The sequence below is a fragment of the Panthera tigris genome, chromosome C1, assembly GCF_018350195.1.
Source record: "Panthera tigris isolate Pti1 chromosome C1, P.tigris_Pti1_mat1.1, whole genome shotgun sequence".
NCBI lineage: Eukaryota > Metazoa > Chordata > Mammalia > Carnivora > Felidae > Panthera > Panthera tigris.
This window is the reverse complement of record NC_056667.1, coordinates 155,586,124-155,607,864: the sequence shown is the minus strand read 5'-3', so window position 1 is coordinate 155,607,864 and position 21,741 is coordinate 155,586,124.

Here is a 21,741-nt window from a genome sequence, read left to right as displayed (position 1 = left end):
ACATTTAGACTGAGTATACTTTTTAAAAGATCACAGGATTTCAGAAATCATCTGTTTTAATCTCCCGGCAATCTTTCTTGGAACCCAGGCTTTCTAACTCCCAGCTTTGTGTTTTTTGTGCTCTGCAAAGAAATTCCCTTACTATTAAGGAAGAAATATCATACAAATATGAAACCAGTTTTTTGAGTCAGGTAAATGTGTTTCTGAAGGTTTTAATCTTAGAATATTTTAAATGTAGATGATCCCCAAAATATCATTCACAGAGACAACAGGTCAAGAATAACCACAATGAGTATACAAGGAGATTTGATATATAAACAAAGTTTCATCAAATCACCTTGAAACCCTTAGCAGCAGAAAAATGATTAATTTTCAACAATGACTGAGCCAGGGAAGCTTATCTACTCCTGTGTTCTCTGATGAAGACAGCTAAGGCTCCATATTCATTCTCTGTTCTTGAGTTTGCCATTGATATCTATGAGGTGGCCATATTTGGAAAGTCAACCTCAAAAGAGCCCTTTGACTAAAGCCCATTCAAAATGATGGAGAGCCAGGTACTTGACTATGAGGACATTTTCTTCAAATACATTGTTAAAAGAGCATCATTTGGGGGCACCTGAGTGGCTCAGCTGGTTGAACAGCTGACTCTTGATTTTGGCTCAGGTCATGATCCCAGGGTTGCAGGATCAAGTCACAAATTGGGCTCCGCACTGAGCATGGAGCCTGCTTGGGATTCCCTCTCTCTCCCTCTGCCCCTCTTCCCCAGTCGTGCGCTCACTTTCTAAGATAAAAAAGTACACAAATAAAAATAGAGCAGCATTTTGTCCACCTAACTCAAAACACAGGAGGATAAGAGTGTAGTTGTCAATAATTTTTATAGCTTCTTATGTAAATATGAAGCTTTATATTACCTCACATAGGTCTTAAGAAAATACAATCAGTACCTGGTCTACAAAAAAAATTCTTATGTACAAATTGAATCATCTGTCTCCTTTCTCAATGCATATCTTCTACCAAAGACCCCCCTGCTGTGCTGGTAGTAGAGATAGAGAGCTGTGGGTCTCTTAAGTTGTTTGGTTCCCCAGCACCTCCACAATCTCCTCTCCTACTTTACTCTGCTCTCTCAACTTCAGTCATACCCAACTTCCTTGTTGCTTTTTTAACATGTCAGTCACTGCTTTAGTTACTCTTTTGAGATAGTCTTCTTCCAGTTCTTCTTAGCTAATTTCTTCTCCAAGTTTTTGCATAAGTGTTACTTTTTCAATGAGGCCTCCCTGAGCTTTGTATTTAAAATTGAAACCTTCAAGAGGTGGTCCAAGATGGTGGCATAGGAAGACCCTGAACTCACCTCCTTTACAAACACACCAATCTTCACCTATATATTGAGCACTTCCTCCTGAAGAACTGAGGGCTTATTGAACAGCATAAAAAAACAAATGATACGTTCTCCTGTGGACCTGCCCCCTCCAACCTGGCCTCAGTAGGAGTTTTCTAAAGTGGCTCCAGGTCCCCTCCCACAGTGGACCAGCACAAACCTTGCTAACACCATGTACCTGCACATTTTCCTGCAGACCTGCCCCCCAACATGCCCTCAGCATCAGTCCATCCAAAATGGCACCACAAGTGTGGCAGTGTGCAAGCAGCCCTGACAGGGGTCAGCACCACCCCAAAGTGACTCTTGCCCCATGGAGAGGACACAAAAACCACACATGCCAGTTCATCTATGGCCCCAGAGTGGGCTGGTTGCAGACATCTGCTCTGACTGCATTCCCTACCCACCAACAAACACTTCTCAGGGACAACACAGGGAGAAAACCCCGTAGTTTGTTGCTACTGCAGCCCTGCCAAATGCCTGGTCTGACCGAAGCTAAGCCCAAAGCGGCCCAAGACTGGCCCACTAATAACACAGGGACAAAGCCTTGCCCACAGGGTGAGCCAGTGCAGACAACTAGACTGAAGGGAAATGTGGCTCAGCCGCAACAGTAGGGATATGCAAACGTATAGGAGATACCCCTGAAGTGCCAGGTTCTGGTGAACAGGACTTCTTCATAAGGCCACTACATACAAGAGCAGGAAATGTAGCCAACTTTCCAAGCACATAGAAATAGACATAAGGGGGCAAAATAAGGAGACAGAGGAATATGTCCCAAATGAAAGAACAGGACAAAGTAACAGCAAGAGAGGTAAGCAAAATGGAGACAAGTAACATCACTGGGACTTGAGAAGAGTAGAGGACCTTAGTGAGTCCCTCAATAAACATAGAAAACATAAAAAGGAACCAATCAGAGATGAAGAACTTAATAACTGAAATTAAAAATACACTAGAGGGAATAAGTAGACTAGAAGAAGCAGAAGAACAGACCAGAGACCTGGAGGACAGAGTAATGGAAAACAAGCTCAACAGGAGAAAGAAAAAAGACTTAAGAAGAACTGAGAGGGGAACTGAGCAACATCATCAAGTGCAGTGACATTTGCACTACAGGGATCCCAGAAGGAGAACACAGGAGAAAGGGGGCAGACATTCTATTTGAAGAAAAATAGCCAAAAGCTATCTGAATCTGGGGAAGGAAACAGAAATCCAGAACTGGGAGCCAGAGAGCCCCAACAAAATAAACCCAGTGAGGTCCACACAAACGCACATTGGAATTAAAATGGCAAAAAGTAGTGATACGGAGAATTTTTAAAGCAACAATAGAAAAGAAAAAGGGGAGTGCCCTGATGGTTCAGTCAGGCATCCGACACTTGATTTCAGCTCAGGTCATGATCTCAGTGGTTCATGCAATCAAGCCCCACATCAGGCTCTGTGCTGACAGCGAGGAGCCTGCCTGAGGTTCTCTCCAACTCTCCCCTTTCCCCACTCATGCGTTTCCTCTTTCAAATAAATAAACTTTTAAGAAGAAAAGGAAAATAGTTACACACAAGGGAAACCCCAGAAGGCAATCAGCTGAGTTTTTAGCAGAAACTTTGCAGACAGAAAGGAGTGGCATGATATATTCAGTGCTGAAAGAAAAAAACCTGCAAACAAGCATACTTTATCAAGCAAGGCTAATGTTTAGAATAGAAGGAGAGCTAAATAGTTTTCCAAACAAAAGTTAAAGGAATTCATCACCATTAAACAAACCTTACAAGACATATTACAGGGTACTCTGTTAATGGAAAGGAAAGACCATAAGCAGAAGTAAGGAAAGTAGGAAGCACAAAAGCAGTAAAATTAAATATATCTATATAAAAAATCAGTCAAGGGGTTCACAACATAAAAGGATGTCAAGTATGACACCATACACCTAAAATGTGGTATGGGGTAGGGAAGTAAAAGTTTAGTTCAAACTAGAGCGACCATCAACTTAATATAGACTGCTATATGCATAAGATGTTATATATAAACCTAATGGCAACCACAAATCAAAAATCAGTAATAGATTTGTAAAAAATAAAGAGAAAGGAATCCAAGTATATCACTAAAGAAATCCAGAAAACTGTGAGAGAAGAGAGCAAAAGAATAAAGGAACAGACAAGAACTACATAAAACAAGTAACAAAACTGCAGTAAGTGCATACCTACCCATAATTACTTTGGATGTAAATGGACTAAACACTCCAATCAAAATACATAGGGTGACAGGATGGAAGGAAGGAAGGAAGGAAGGAAGGAAGGAAGGAAGGAAGGAAGAGAGAAAGAAGGGAGGGAGGGAGGAAGGAAGAAGGAAAGAAAAGAAAGGAAGGAAGGAAGGAAGAAAGAAAGAAAAAGAAAAAAAAGAAAGAAAAGAAAAAACAAAAGAATAAGACCCACCAGTATGCTGCTTATAAGAGACTCATTTCAGACCTAAAGACACATGCAGATTGAAAGTGAAGGGACGGAAATGCGTTTATCATGCAAACGAAAGTGAAAAGAAAGCCAGAGTAGCAATACTTCTATCAGACAAAATAGACTTTAAAACAAAGACTGTAGTAAAAGACAAATAGGGACACTATATAATCATAAAGGGAACAATCCAACAAGAAGATAAAACAATTGTAAATACTTATGCACCCAACATGGAGTGCCCAAATATATAAAGAAGTTAATAACAGATGTAAAATGAGTAATCAATAGTAATGCAAAATAATAGGGCATAACATCCCACTTAAATCATTCAAACAGAAAATCAATAAGTAAACAGTGGCTTTGAATGACACATGGGACCAGATGGATTCAACAGACATATTCAGAACATACCATCCTAAAACAATACCCATTCTTTTCACATGCACATAGAACATTCTCCGGAATAGATGACATGTTAGGCCACAAAACAAGTCTCAACAAATTCAAAAAGACTGCAGTCACACCATGCATCTTTTCCAACTATAATTCTGTGAAACTAGAAATTAACCACAAGAAAGAACACAAATACATGGAAATTGAATAATATATTACTAAGCAATTAATGGGTCAACCAAGAAATTAAAGTGGAAATCCCAAAACACATGGGGACAAATGAAAATGGAAACACAATGGTCCAAAAGTCTTTGAGATGTAGCAAAAGTGGTTCTAAGAAGGATATTTATAGCAATAGTCCTGCCCCAAGAATTAGAAAAAAACTCAACCTAACCTTACACTTAAAAGAGCTAGAAATAAAAAAGAAAGAAATAGAATCCAAAATCAGTAGAAGGAAAGAAATAATAAAGATTAGAGCAGAAATAATTGATATAGAAACTAAAAATAGAGACAAGATCAATGAAACCAAAAGATAGTTCTTTGAAAAGATCAACAAAATTAATAAACCTTGAGCCAGACTCATGAAAATGAAGAGAAAAGGGACTCAAACAAAATCAGAAATGAAAGAGGAGAAATAACAACTGACACCACAGAAATACAAAGAATTATAAAAGAGTATTATGAAAAATTATATGCCAACAAATTGGACAACCTAGAAGTGGATATATTCCTATCAAAATACAACCTACCAAAATTGAAGCAGGAAGAAATATAAAATTTGAATGGACCAATTACCAGCAGTGAAATTTAATTAGTAATTAAAAAAACAACAACAGTCCAGAACTGGATGGCTTCACAGGTGAATTCTACCAAACGTTTTAAAAAAATAATACCTATTTTTCTCAAAACTTTTCTAAACAATAGAAGAGGAATGAAAGCCTCCAAATTCATTCTATGAGGACAACATTACCCTGGTACCAAAACCAGATAAAGACACTACCAAAAAAGAACTACAGGCCACTGTCTGTGATGAACACAGATGCAAAAATTCTCAACAAAATATTAGCAAACTGAATGAGTCCAACAACACCTTAAAAAAGTATTCACCACGATCAAGTTGAATTCATTTCTGGGATGCAAAAGTGATTCAATTTTTGCAAATTAACCAACATGGTATATATCACATCAGTAAAATAAATGATAAACCATATAACCATACTAACATCATGATTTTAAAAAACTGAAAAAAACTGAAAGCTTTTCCCCAAGATCAGGAATGAGACAAGGATGTCCACTCTCACCACTTGTATTCAACAAAGTATTGGAAGTCCTAGCTACAGCCATCAGTCAACAAAAAGAAATAAAAGGGATCCAACTTGGTATGGAAGAAGTAAAACATTAACTATTTTTAAATGCCATGAAACTACATTTAGAAAATCTAAAGATTCCACCAAAAAAACTACTAGAACTGATAGATGAATTCAATAAGGTCAAAGGATATAAAATCAATACACAGAAATCCATTGTATTTCTATACACTAATAAGGAAGTAGCAGAAAGAAAAATAAGAAGTCAATCTCATTTACAATGGCACCACAAATAATAAGATACTAAGGAATAAACTTAACCAAAGGGGTGAAAGACGGGTACTCTGAAAACTGTAACATTGATGAAAGAAATTGAAGAGGACACAAATAAATGGAAAGATATTCCATCGTTGTGGATTGGAAGAACAAATGTTGTTAAAATGTCCATTCTACCCAAAGCAATATACAAATTTAATGCAATATATAACAAAATATCAGCAGCATTTTTCACAGAACTAGAACAAATAATCCGAAAATTTGTATGGAACCACAAAAGACCCCAAGTGGCCAAAGAAATCTTGGGGAAAAAGAACAAAACTGGAGGTATCACAATTCCAGACTTCAAGCTATATTACAAAGCTATAGCAATCAAAACGGTATGGTACTGGCACAAAAATAGACATATAGATCAATGGAACAGAGTAGAGAGCCCACAAATAAATCCATAATTATATGATCAAATAGTCTTTAACAAAAGAAGCAAGGATATGCAAAAGGGAAAAGACAGTCTATTTAATAAACAACTCTGGGAACCGTGGACAACTACATATGAAAGAATGAAACTGGACCACTTTCTTCCATCATAGACAAAAATAAATGCAAAATGGATTAAAGACCTAAATGTAAGACCTGAGACCATAAAACTCTTAACAACAACAACAACAACAACAACAACAACAACATATAGCTAGTAAACACTTGGACCTTGGCCCAGTAATAGTTTTCTGGACTTATGTCCTCAGGCAACGTGGATTAAAAACATAACCTAAATATGAGATCTGAAACCATAAAAATCCTAGAAGAGAGCACAGGTAGTAATTTATTTGACATCAGCAGTCACAAAATTTTTCTAGATATGTCTTTTAAAGCAAGAAAACAAAAGCAAAAATAAGTTGTTGGGACTATATCAAAATCAAAAGCTTCTATACAAGGAAACAATCAATGAAACAAAAAGACAACTTACTGAATGAGAGAAGATATTTGCAAATAGTATATCCAATAAGGGGTTAGTATCCAAAATCTATAAATAACTTCTGCAACTCAATACCAAAAACCCCCAAATTATGCAATTAAAAATGAAAAGACATGAACAGACATTTCTCCCAAGAAGACACATACAAATGGCCAACAGATATATGAAAAGACCCTTACCATCACTCATCATCAGGGAAATGCAAATCAAACCACAGTGAGATATCACCTCACACCTGTCAGAATGGCTAAAGTAAAAAACCCAAGAAACCACAAGTGTTGATGATGATGTGGAGTAAAAGGAACCCTCACACACTGTTGGTAGGAATGCAAACTGGTGTAGCCACTATGGAAAACAATATGGAGGTTTCTAAAAAAAATAAAGATAGAATTATTTTATGACCCAATAATCCCACTACTGGGTATTTACCCAAAGACTACAAAAACACTAATTTGAAAAGATCTATGTACCCCCTATGTTTATAGCAGCATTTTTTACAATAGCCAAGATATGGAAGCAGCCCAAATGTCCATTGATAGATGAATGGATAAAGAAGTGGTATATATACAACGGAATATTACTCAGCCATAAAAAAGAATGGAATCTTGTCATTTGCAAGACAATGGACTCTAGAATGGACCTAGAGTATAATGCTAAATGAAATAAGCCAGTCAGAGAAAGACAATACCAGATGATTACACTCATATGCAAGATTTAAGAAACAAAACAAACCAGGGGGAAAAAAGACAAACAGAAAAACAGGTTCTTAAATATATGGAACAAACTTATGGTTACCAGAGAGGAGGTGGGTGGAAGGATGAATGAAATATGTGAAGGGGATTGAGCATACACTTATTGTGATGAGCACTGACTGATGTATAGGAACGTGAACACACACACACACACACAAATGATAAAGGGCCTAGAGAAAGAAGGGTAGGAGAGATGGAGACATGGTAAAAACAGGAAACACCCCTCCCCCACTGGCCCTGATGTGGGCCTGCAGTAGGAAGGGATATTACTGAGGGGCTCTTATGCAGACTCACCTGTCCTGGGGCACAGCAAAACAAAAAACAAACCAAAACAAACCAAAACAACAACAAACAGTGGTTTAGGGACCAGGGGATGATGATGGAGTAGGAGACCCCTGACTTCACCTGCTCCCATGGACATACTGAGGCAACAGCTACATATAACACAAGTCACAGTGAAAACAACATGAATACTAGCATGGAAAAATCTTCCACAGCTAAAGATATAAAGAAGAAGCCACATCAGAAGGGTCAGAGGAGCAGAGAGGGTGGCTGAGAACCAAACCCCGGCACAGCAGCCCACAAGCATGAGGGATATTGCAGGCACATAGGTCCTCCCTGAGGGACAAGGGGAATCAAGCCCCACATTAGGCCGCCTCAGCCATGGATACCTGCACTGGGCAGACAAAACCCCATGACATCTGGCTTTAAAAATCAGTGGGGCTTAACCCTGGGAGATACAGAGAGCTGTAGGAAACTGAGACTCTGCTCTTAAAGTGCCAGGGTACTATTTCATTCATTCTAAGACCCAGAACAGAGGAAGCAGTTTGAAAATCATCGGGTTATACATGAGGGAGATCTGTTGACTAATTTAAGGGCAGGTGCTGAAAGAGCAAAAATTAGGAGATTTCTCTGGGAAGGGAAGTGCTGGTGGGTGCCATTGTTTTGTGCCCTCCTTCAGCCTAGTGAGCACTACTCAATCTGCCTTACAGATCCTCTCCAAGGAAGCTCCTGCCCTGTTACACCTGGTGGGCAGCCTCAGATGGGAGTGGCGTCACCCCAGAGCAAATACCACTTGCCACATCTGTCAGGCAGCCCCTGCTGGGTTGGCAAGTCTCCAAAGTAACTCCAGCCCTTGGGAGAAGGGGAGCCAGCCTCACCCAGCAACACACCGGCATCAGCTACAGCTAGACCTCTCAGCTGTAGCTGGGACAGCTGCACTGGGAACTAACCCCTCTGACCCACCAGCAAGCCCAAAGGACCTACAGCCAGGGATCTCAGCCAGCTACACTGGGGGCCAGCACGACCAACCACTACACCCAAGGAGGTTGTGGCCGCTCATTGCAGCAGCAGAGTTGAAGGCCATGCCTCCCCACCAGCATACCCCAGCAGCTACAGATTTGTCTCCCAGCTGACCACATTGGGTTGCAAGCTCCACCCTCTAGTATCCCTTCAGTAGTCACAGCTGGTCATCAGACAGCTGGGCTGAGGGCCAGCCCTTCCCACCAATGCACTGCAGCATACATGTCCCAGTTGCAACAAAAGGGCCCATGCGGCCCACACAGGAGGCACCCTGAGGCCATCTGGTTCTGATGATCAGGAAGAATTATGCTACTGGGTCCCACAGGACCCCTTCTTCATTAGACTATTGCTTTCAAGACCAAGAAAAGTCGCTTATCTACCTAATACATAGAAACAAATACAGAGAACCTGACAGAATGAAAAGGCAGGGGCATATGTTCTAAATGAAAGAACAAGATGGAATCTGAGAAAAAAATTAAGTGAAACAGCTATAAGCAATCACCTTAAAAGAGTTCAAAGTAATGGTCAGTAAGATTCTCATGAGACTTGAGAGAATAATGGATGAATTCAGTGAGAACTTCAAGAAAAGAGAAAATATAAAAAAGAACCAATCAGAGCTGAAACAAAAAACACTAGAAATGAAGTGAAATGAAAAATACACTAGAGGGAATCAGCAGCAGCCTAGAGGATACAGAAGAAAAGAATCAGTGACTTGGAGAAGAGGGTAGTGGAAAGCAACCAAGCTAAACAGCAAAAGGAAGAAAGAATTTAAAAAATAAGGATAGATTAAGGGATGACTAGAACATCAAGTGTACAAACATTCTCATTATTGGGGTTCCAGAAAGAGAAGAGAGAGAAAGGGGCAGAAAACTTATTTGAAGAAATAATGCCTGAAAGCTTCCCTAACTTGGACAAGAAAATAGATATCCAGAACAAGGAATCAGAGAGAGCCCCAAACGAGATAACCCTAAGGAGGTCCACACCAAGACACGTAATAATTAAAGTGTCAAAAATTAATGATAAGGAGAGAATCTTGAAAAGCAAATAGTTACATACAAGGTAAGCCCTATAAAGCTATCAGCTGATTTTTGAACAGAAACTTTGCAGGCCAGAAGAGAGCAGCATGATATAATCAAAGTGCTGAAAGGAAAAAACCTACAACAAAGAGTCCTGTACCCCGCAAGATTATCACTCAGAATTGAAAGAGAGATAAAGAGTTTCCCATACAGAGAAGACTGGCAGAAGATGGCGGCGTAGGAGGACGCTGGGCTCACCGCGCATCCTGCTGATCACTTAGATTCCACCTACACCTGCCTAAATAACCCAGAAAACCACCAGAAGACTAGCAGAATGGAGTCTCCAGAGCCAAGCACAGACGAGACGCCCACGGAAGAGGGTAGGAAGGGCGGCGAGGCGGTGCGTGCTGTACGGACTGGCGGGAGGGAGCGGGGCGGAGGGGCAGAGCCCCCGAGTCTGGCTTGCAAAAGCGGAGGGGCCGGACGGAGTGTGTTCCGACAGCAAGCAGGACTTAGCATCTGGGAGGTCATAAGTTAGTTAACAGCTCTGCTCGGAAAGCGGGAAGGCTGGAGGACAAAGGGAGGGAGAGTTGCTGAGCCCCGGGAAGACAGAGCTCAGTTTGGCGGGGAACAAAGGCGCTAGCCGGCGCCATCTCCCTCGCCCATCCCCCAGCCAAAATCCCAAAGGGAACCAGTTCCTGCCAGGGAACTTGGCTTGCACCGGGCAAACACCCAATGCTGTGCTTCTGCGGATCCATCCCTCCGGCGGGTCTGACTCCCTCCCGCTGCCACAGGGCCCCTCCTGAAGTGGATCACCTAAGGAGAAGTGAGCTAAGCCTGCCCCTCCTGCCCCCGTGCACCTTGCCTACCCACCCCAGCTAATACGCCAGATCCCCAGCACCACAAGCCTGGCAGTGTGCAAGTAGCCCAGACGGGCCACGCCAACCCACAGTGAATCCTGCCCCTAGGAGAGGGGAAGAGAAGGCACACACCAGTCTGACTGTGGCCCCAGCGGTGGGCTGGGGGCAGACATCATGTTTGACTGAAGCCCCGCCCACCAACTCCAGTTATACACCACAGCACAGGGGAAGTGCCCTGCAGGTCTGCACCACTCCAGGGACTATCCAAAATGACCAAACGGAAGAATTCCCCTCAAAAGAATCTCCAGGAAATAACAGCTAATGAACTGATCAAAAAGGATTTAAATAATATAACAGAAAGTGAATTTAGAATAATAGTCATAAAATTAATCGCTGGGCTTGAAAACAGTGTAGAGGACAGCAGAGAATCTATTGCTACAGAGGTCAAGGGACTAAGGAATAGTCAGGAGGAGCTGAAAAACGCTTTAAACGAGATGGAAAATAAAATGGAAATGGCCACAGCTCGGATTGAAGAGGCAGAGGAGAGAATAGGTGAACTAGAAGATAAAATTATGGAAAAAGACAAAGCTGAGAAAAAGAGAGATAAAAAAAATCCAGGAGTATGAGGGGAAAATTAGAGAACTAAGTGATACACTAAAAAGAAATAATATACGCATAATTGGTATCCCAGAGGAGGAAGAGAGAGGGAAAGGTGCTGAAGGTGTACTTGAAGAAATAATAGCTGAGAACTTCCCTGAACTGGGGAAGGAAAAAGGCATTGAAATCCAAGAGGCACAGAGAACTCCCTTCAGACGTAACTTGAATCGATCTTCTGCACAACATATCATAGTGAAACTGGCAAAATACAAGGATAAAGAGAAAATTCTGAAAGCAGCAAGGGATAAACGTGCCCTAACATATAAAGGGAGACCTATAAGACTCGTGACTGATCTCTCTTTTGAAACTTGGCAGGCCAGAAAGGATTGGCAGGAGATCTTCAATGTGTTGAAGAGAAAAAATATGCAGCTGAGAATCCTTTATCCAGCAAGTCTGTCATTTAGAATAGAAGGAGAGATAAAGGTCTTCCCAAACAAACAAAAACTGAAGGAATTCATCACCACTAAACCAGCCCTACAAGAGATCCTAAGGGGGATCCTGTGAGACAAAGTACCAGAGACATCGCTACAAGTGTTAAACATACAGATATCACAATGACTCTAAACCTGTATCTTTCTATAATAACACTGAATGTCAATGGACTAAATGCGCCAACCAAAAGACATAGGGTATCAGAATGGATTAAAAAAACAAGACCCATCTATTTCCTATCTACAAGAGACTCATTTTAGACCTGAGGACACCTTTAGATTGAGAGTGAGGGGATGGAGAACTATTTCTCCTGCTACTGGAAGCCAAAAGAAAGCTGGAGTAGCCATACTTATATCAGACAAACTAGACTTTCAATTAAAGGCTGTAACAAGAGATGAACAAGGGCATTATATAATAATTACAGGGTCTATCCATCAGGAAGAGCTAACAATTATAAATGTCTATGCGCCGAATACCGGAGCCCCCAAATATATAAAACAATTACTCATACACAAAAGCAACCTTACTGATAAGAATGTGGTAATTGCAGGGGACTTTAACACTCCACTTACAGAAATGGATAGATCATCTAGACACATGGTCAATAAAGAAACAAGGGCCCTGAACGACACATTGGATCAGATGGACTTGACAGATATATTTAGAACTCTGCATCCCAAAGCAACAGAATATACTTTCTTCTCGAGTGCACATGGAACATTCTCCAAGATAGATCACATACTGGGTCACAAAACAGCCCTTCATAAGTATATAAGAATTGAAATCATGCCATGCATACTTTCAGACCACAATGCTATGAAGCTTGAAATCAACCACAGGAAAAAGTCTAGAAAACCTCCAAAAGCATGGAGGTTAAAGAACACCCTACTAAAGAATGAGTGGGTCAACCAGGCAATTAGAGAAGAAATTAAAAAATATATGGAAACAAACGAAAATGAAAATACAACAATCCAAACGCTTTGGGATGCAGCGAAGGCAGTCCTGAGAGGAAAATACATTGCAATCCAGGCCTATCTCAAGAAACAAGAAAAATCCCAAATACAAAATCTGACAGCACACCTAAAGGAAATAGAAGCAGAACAGCAAAGGCAGCCTAAACCCAGCAGAAGAAGAGAAATAATAAAGATCAGAGCAGAAATAAACAATATAGAATCTAAGAAAACTATAGAGCAGATCAACGAAACCAAGAGTTGGTTTTTTGAAAAAATAAACAAAATTGACAAACCTCTAGCCAGGCTTCTCAAAAAGAAAAGGGAGATGACCCAAATAGATAAAATCATGAATGAAATGGAATTATTACAACCAATCCCTCAGAGATACAAACAATTATCAGGGAATACTATGAAAAATTATATGCCAACAAATTGGACAACCTGGAAGAAATGGACAAATTCCTAAACACCCACACTCTTCCAAAACTCAATCAGGAGGAAATAGAAAGCTTGAACAGACCCATAACCAGCGAAGAAATTGAATCGGTTATCAAAAATCTCCTAACAAATAAGAGTCCAGGACCAGATGGCTTCCCAGGGGAGTTCTACCAGACGTTTAAAGCAGAGATAATACCTATCCTTCTCAAGCTCTTCCAAGAAATAGAAAGGGAAGGAAAACTTCCAGACTCATTCTATGAAGCCAGTATTACTTTGATTCCTAAACCAGACAGAGACCCAGTAAAAAAAGAGAACTACAGGCCAATATCCCTGATGAATATGGATGCAAAAATTCTCAATAAGATACTAGCAAATCGAATTCAACAGCATATACAAAGAATTATTCACCATGATCAAGTGGGACTCATTCCTGGGATGCAGGGCTGGTTCAACGTTCGCAAATCAATCAACGTGATACATCACATTAACAAAAAAAGAGAAGAACCATATGATCCTGTCAATCGATGCAGAAAAGGCCTTTGACAAAATCCAGCACCTTTTCTTAATAAAAACCCTTGAGAAAGTCGGGATAGAAGGAACATACTTAAAGATCATAAAAGCCATTTATGAAAAGCCCACAGCTAACATCATCCTCAACGGGGAAAAACTGAGAGCTTTTTCCCTGAGATCAGGAACACGACAGGGATGCCCACTCTCACCGCTGTTGTTTAACATAGTGTTGGAAGTGCTAGCATCAGCAATCAGACAACAAAAGGAAATCAAAGGCATCAAAATTGGCAAAGATGAAGTCAAGCTTTCACTTTTTGCAGATGACATGATATTATACATGGAAAATCCGATAGACTCCACCAAAAGTCTGCTAGAACTGATACATGAATTCAGCAAAGTTGCAGGATACAAAATCAATGTACAGAAATCAATTGCATTCTTATACACTAACAATGAAGCAACAGAAAGACAAATAAAGAAACTGATCCCATTCACAATTGCACCAAGAACCATAAAATACCTAGGAATAAATCTAACCAAGGATGTAAAAGATGTATGCTGAAAATTATAGAAAGCTTATGAAGGTAATTGAAGAAGATATAAAGAAATGGAAAGACATTCCCTGCTCATGGATTGGAAGAATAAATATTGTCAAAATGTCAATACTACCCAAAGCTATCTACACATTCAATGCAATCCCAATCAAAATTGCACCAGCATTCTTCTCAAAACTAGAACAAGCAATCCTAAAATTCATATGGAACCACAAAAGGCCCCAAATAGCCAAAGTAATTTTGAAGAAGAAGACCAAAGCAGGAGGCATCACAATCCCAGACTTTAGCCTCTACTACAAAGCTGTCATCATCAAGACAGCATTGTATGGGCACAAAAACAGACACATAGACCAATGGAATACAATAGAAACCCCAGAACTAGACCCACAAATGTATGGGCAACTAATCTTTGACAAAGCAGGAAAGAACATCCAATGGGAAAAAAGACAGTCTCTTTAACAAATGGTGCTGGGAGAACTGGACAGCAACATGCAGAAGGTTGAAACTAGACCACTTTCTCACACCATTCACAAAAATAAACTCAAAATGGATAAAGGACCTGAATGTGAGACAGGAAACCATCAATACCCTAGAGGAGAAAGCAGGAAAAGACCTCTCTGACCTCAGCCGTAGCAATCTCTTACTCGACACATCCCCAAAGGCAAGGGAATTAAAAGCAAAAATGAATTATTGGGACCTTATGAAGATAAAAAGCTTCTGCACAGCCAAGGAAACAACCAACAAAACTAAAAGGCAACCAACGGAATGGGAAAAGATATTTGCAAATGACATATCAGACGAAGGGCTAGTATCCAAAATCTATAAAGAGCTCACCAAACTCCACACCCGAAAAACAAATAACCCAGTGAAGAAATGGGCAGAAAACATGAATAGACACTTCTCTAAAGAAGACATCCGGATGGCCAACAAGCACATGAAAAGATGCTCAACGTCGCTCCTTATCAGGGAAATACAAATCAAAACCACACTCAGATATCACCTCACGCCAGTCAGAGTGGCCAAAATGAACAAATCAGGAGACTATAGATGCTGGAGAGGATGTGGAGAAACAGGAACCCTCTTGCACTGTTGGTGGGAATGCAAATTGGTGCAGCCGCTCTGGAAAGCAGTGTGGAGGTTCCTCAGAAAATTAAAAATAGACCTACCCTATGACCCAGCAATAGCACTGCTAGGAATTTACCCAAGGGATACAGAAGTACTAATGCATAGGGGCACTTGTACCCCAATGTTTATAGCGGCACTCTCAACAATAGCCAAATTATGGAAAGAGCCTAAATGTCCATCAACTGATGAATGGATAAAGAAATTGTGGTTTATATACACAATGGAGTACTACATGGCAATGAGAAAGAATGAAATATGGCCCTTTGTAGCAACATGGATGGAACTGGAGAGTGTGATGCTAAATGAAATAAGCCATACAGAGAAAGAGAGATACCATATGGTTTCACTCTTATGTGGATCCTGAGAAACTTAACAGAAACCCATGGGGGAGGGGAGGAAAAAAAAAAAGAGGTTAGAGTGGAAGAGAGCCAAAGCATAAGAGACTCTTAAAAACTGAGAACAAACTGGGGGTTGATGGGGGGTGGGAGGGAGGGGAGGGTGGGTGATGGGTATTGAGGAGGGCACCTTTTTGGGATAAGCACTGGTGTTGTATGGAAACCAATTTGACAATAAATTTCATATATTGAAAAAATTAAAATAAAATAAAATAAAATAAATAAAAAGTTTCCCATACAAACAAAGCAAAAGGAGTTCATCAGCATGAGCCCAGCTTCATAAAAATTTTTAAAATCACTTATTTAAGCAGAAAATGAAAGGCCATAACTAGAAGTAAAAAATTATGAAAGGAAAATATTTCAGTTCTAAAAGCAAACACCATAAAGGTAGAAGGTCAATCACTTACAAAGCTGGTATGAAAGTTAAAAGATAAAAGCAGTAAAATCAATTAAATCTAAAAAATTAATTAAGGGATGCACCAAATGAAAACATGTAAAATAGGACATCATATACATTAAATGTGGAAAGGGAGGAGTAAAAATGTAAAGCTTTTAGAATGCATTTGAATTTAAGTAACCATCAACTTAATATAGACTGCTATGCACTCATAATGTTACATAGGAACCTCGGGTAACCACAAAACAAAATCTATACTAGATACAGACAAAAGAGGGAAAGAATCGAAGTATAACACTAAAGAATGTCGCTAATCACAAGGGCAGAAAGCAAGAGAAGCAGAAAGAAAGAGAACTACAAAACAATCAGAAAACAAGTAACAAAATGACAATAAGTACTATACTTATCAATAGTTACTTTAAATGTAAGTAGCTTAAATGTTTCAATCAAAAGACATAGAGTGACCAAATGAATAAAAAGTGCCATTTTCATGCTATTTATAAGAGACTCACTTCAGACCTAAAGGCACATACAGACTCAAAGTGAAGGGATGGAAAAAAAACACATATTTTATGGAAATGGAAGCAAAAAAATTTTAAAAAGCTGGATAGCAATATTTTTATCAGACAAAATAGACTTTAATTTTTTTAACGTTTATTTATTTTTGAGAGAGACAGTGTGAGCAGGGGAGAAGCAGACAGAAAGGGAGACACAGAATCTGAAGCAGGCTCCAGGCTCTGAGCTGTCAGCAGAGAGCCTGATGCAGGGCTCAAACTCACTAACCGTGAGATCAAGACCTGAGCCAAAGTCGGATGCTTAACCGACTCAGCCACCCAAGCACCCCAGACAAAATAGACTTTAAAATAAATACTGTAATGAGAGATAAAGAAGGACATTACATGATGATAAAGGGATCAGTCCCACAAAAGGATATAACAATTGTAATATTTATGCGCCCAACATGGAAGGACTTAATTATATAAAGCAAATAGTAACAGACATAAAGGGAGGAACTGACAGTAATGCAATAATAGTAAGGAATTTTAACATACCACTTACATCAACGGATAGATCATCCAGACATAAAATCAATGAGGAAACAGTGGCTTTAAATGATACATTAGACCACCTAGACTTAGCATATGTATGTTGAACATTCCACCCCAAACAGCAGAATACACATTCTTTTCAAATGCACATGGAACATTCTCCACGACAGATCACATTAGGCCAAAAAGCGAGTCTCAGTAAATTTAAGAAGACTGAAATCACATCAAGCATCTTTTCTGATCATACTGGTATAAAACTAGAAATCAATTATATGAAGGAAACTAGAAAAAACAAATACAAAGAGGCTAAACAACTTGCTATCAAATACAATGGATCAACAAAGAAAACAAAGAGGAAATCAAAAAATACCTCAAAACAAATACAAATGGAAACACAACAGGTCAAAATCTTTCAGATGCAACAAAAACAGTTCTATAAGAGAAGTTTATAACAATACATGCTGCCCTCAAAAACAAGGAAACTCAAATAAACAACCTAACATTACACCTAAAAGAATTAGAAAGAAACAAAGAATAAAGCCCAAAGGTAATAGGAGATAGACATAATAAAGATCAGAATGGAAATCGAGACTATAAAAACAATAGAAACGATCAATGAAGCCAAGATCTCGTCGTGTCAAAATAAACAAAACTGATAAACCTTTGGCCAGACTCATCAAGATAAAAAGAAAAAGCACTCAAAATCAGAAATGTAAGGGGAGAAGTTACAACTGACACCACAAAAGAGCAAAGGATTATAAGACTACTAAGAAAAATTATATGCCAAACAACTTATCAGAAGTGGATAAATTCCTAGAAACATACACTCTTTCAAACTGAATCAGGAATAGAGTACTTGAACAGACTGATTATTAGTAACAACAATGAATCATTAATCAAACAACTCCCAGGATGCCTGGGTAGCTCAGTCAGTTAAGCATAGGACTCTTGATCTCAGTTCAGGTCTTTGATCTCAGGGTTGTGAATGCAGTGCATATTGGGCTCTCCACTAGGTGTGAAGCCTACTTAAAAACAATGGACAAACAAACAAACTCCCAGCAAACAAAAGTCCAGGACTAGATGACTTCACATGTGCATTCAACCAAATATATAAAGAAGAGTTAATGCCTATATTTCTCAAGCTACTCCAAAACATAGATGAGGAAGAAAGCTTCCAGATTAATTCTATGAGGCCACAATTACCCAAATACCAAAATCACAAAGGACATTATAAAGAAAGAAAATTACAGGTTAATATCTTTGATGAACACTATTAAATGTAAAAATCCTGAAAAAAATATTAGCAAACAAAATTCAACATTACTTTAAAAGGATCATCCACCATGATCAGGTGTGATTTATTCCAGGGATTCAAGGGTGGGCCAATAACCATAAAATCAATCAACATAATATACCACATTAACAAAATGAAAGGTAAGTATCACATGGTCATCTAAAGAGATGCAGAAAAGGCATTTGACAAAGTACAACGTCAATTCATGAAACTAACTGTCAACGAAGTGGGTTTAGAGGAAATATATCACAACATAAGAAAGGCCATACATGGGGCACCTGGGTGGCTTACTTGGTTAAGTGTCCGACTTCAGCTCAGGGCATGATCTCACAGTTGGTGAGTTCAAGCCCCACGTCAGGCTCTGTGCTGACAGCTTGGAGCATGGAGCGTGCTTCGGATTCTGTGTCTCCCTCTCTCTCTGACACTCCCCTGCTCGTGCTCTCTCTTTAAATATGAATAAACATTTAAAAATTAAAAAAAAAGAAAGGCCACATATGACACACAACATCATACCCAATGATAAAAAACTGAAAGCATTTTCTCTCAAATCAGGAGTAAACAAGGATGTCCACTCTTGCTACTTTTATTAAACATAAATACTGGAAGTCCTATCCACAAAAATCAAACAAGTAAAAGAAAAACCATCTACACTGATAAGAAAAAAGTAAAACTTCATTATTTCCAAATGAAATGATACTATATGTAGAAAACCCTAAAGACTCCACCAAAACTTTGTAAGAACTAATAACGATATTGAGGATAAATTGCAGGACACAAAATCAATATACAGAAACCGGTTGTATTTCTAATAACAAAATAGAAAAAGAGAAATTAAGAATATCTCATTTATAATTTCATCAAAAATAATATCTAGGATGAAATTTAACTAGGAAGATGAAAGAACTGTCCTCTGAAAGCTATAAGACACTCATGAAAGAAACTGAAGATGACACAAATGGAAAGATATACTATGCTCATGGATTGGAACAGTTAATATTGTTAATGTCTATACTACACAAAGCAATCTACAGATTCAATGCAATCTCTCTCAGAACACCAGTTTCACAACACTAGAACAAATTGTCATAAAGTTTGCATAGAACCACAAAGGGCCCCAAACAGTCAAAGAAATCTTAATAAAGCAGGAGGTATCACAATCCCAAATATCAAACTACAGTACGAAGTTACAGTAATCAAAATAGCATGGTACTGGCACAAAAATAGACATTTAGATCAATAGAACAGGATACAGAACCCAGAAACAAACCCACACTTATGATCAATCAATTTACAACAAAGGACAGAAGAATATACAATGTGGAACAAACAGTCACTTCAACAAATAGTGCTGGGAAAACTGGTTAAGCTACATGCAAAAGTATAAAACTGGACCACTTACCCTATACACAAAAATAAGCTCTAAATGGATTAAAGAACTAAATGTAAGACCCAACACCATAAAACTCCTTTAAAAAACAGCCAGTAAAGTCTTGGATCTTCCCTCAGCAATAGTTTTCCAGATCTGTCTCCTCAGGCAAGTGTAACAAAAGCAAAACAAAGAAACAGACTACTACAAACTACTGAGACTACATGAAACCAAAAAGCTTTTTTATACAGTGAAGGTAACCATCAACAAAACACAAAGTCAACCTACAAAATCAAAGAAAATATTTGCAAATGATATAACCAGTAAGCGGTTAATATCCAGAAAATATAAACAATGGCTAGGACTCAGCACCAATAAAACAAACACTCCAGTTAAAAGATGGATAGGGACACCTGGGTGGCTCAGTTGGTTGAGTATCTGACTCTTGATTTAGGCTCAGGTCATGATCCCAGGGTCATGGATTAAGCCCCACATCAGGCTCTGCACTAAGTGTGGAGACTGCTTAAGAGTCTCTCTCTCTCCTTCTGCCCCTCTCCCCTGCCTGTGTGCTCTGTCTCTAAAATAAAAAATAAATTAATGCATAAAAAATGGACAGAACTGAATAGACATTTTTCTAAGAAGACAGATGGCTAACATATGAAAAGGTGCTCAACATCACTAATCCATTAGTTAAATGCCAAGTGAAAAGCACAATGAGATATCACTTCACAGCAGTCAGAATGGTTAGTATCAAAAAAACAAAACAAAAAAAATAAGTGTTGGCATTAATATGGACAAAAGATGACTCTTGTACATTGTTGGTGGTAATGTAAATTGGTGCAATTGATATGAAAAACAGTATGGAGCTTCTTCAACAAATTAAAAATAGAAATACCAAATGACCAAGTATAAATACCACATCTTGGTATTTACCCGAAGGAAAGAAAAACACTAATTCAAAAGGATATATGCAGCCTATGTTTATTACAGGATTATTTCCAATAGCCAATATTTCAAATCAACCTAAGTGTTCATCAATAGGTGAATGGATAAAGAAGATGTGATACACATACACAGGAATATTACTCAACCATAAAAAACAATAAAATCTTGCTATTTGCAACAACATGGATGGACCTAGAGAGTATCATGTTAAATGAAATAAGTCAGACTAAGAAAGACAAATGCCATATGATTTCAGTTATATGTGGAATCTAAAAAATAAACCAAACTAGAAACAGTTTCAAAAATGCAAGAAGAACCTGGTGGTTGCCAGATGGGAGGGTAGTGGGAGGATAGGAGAAAAAGGTGAATGAAGTAAGATGTACAAACTTCCAGTTATAAAATAAATAAGTTACAGAGATGAAAAGTATAAAATAATGTAATAAAAAATATTTTAATAACTTTCTATGGTGAACAGATGGTAACTACACTTATGTAAGTGAGCATTTTGTGTGTAGAGTTGTTAAATTACTGTGTTGTACACCTGAAACTGATATTGTATTTCAACTTTACTTCAATAAAGTAAAATAAGCCAGTCTATTTGAAGCAAATAAACTTGTAACATTTTTACATCTTTAAGTTCTCCATGATTTTTTCTAAAGAGATTAATTGGAGTGGGGGCACCTGGAGTGGTTCAGTTGGTTAAACGTCTGACTCTTGATTTCAGCTCAGATCATGATCTCATGGTTTGTGAGATTGAATCGTACATCATACTCTGTAATGACAGCATGGATCCTGCTTAGGATTCTCTCTCCCTGCCCTCTCTCTGCACCTCCCCTGCTCTCTCTCTTAAAAGAATAAATAAACATTAAAAAAGGGATTAATTGGTTAGTTTCAAAGAATAACAGGGAATTAACTATTTGTTTTCAAAACTAGAAAATAA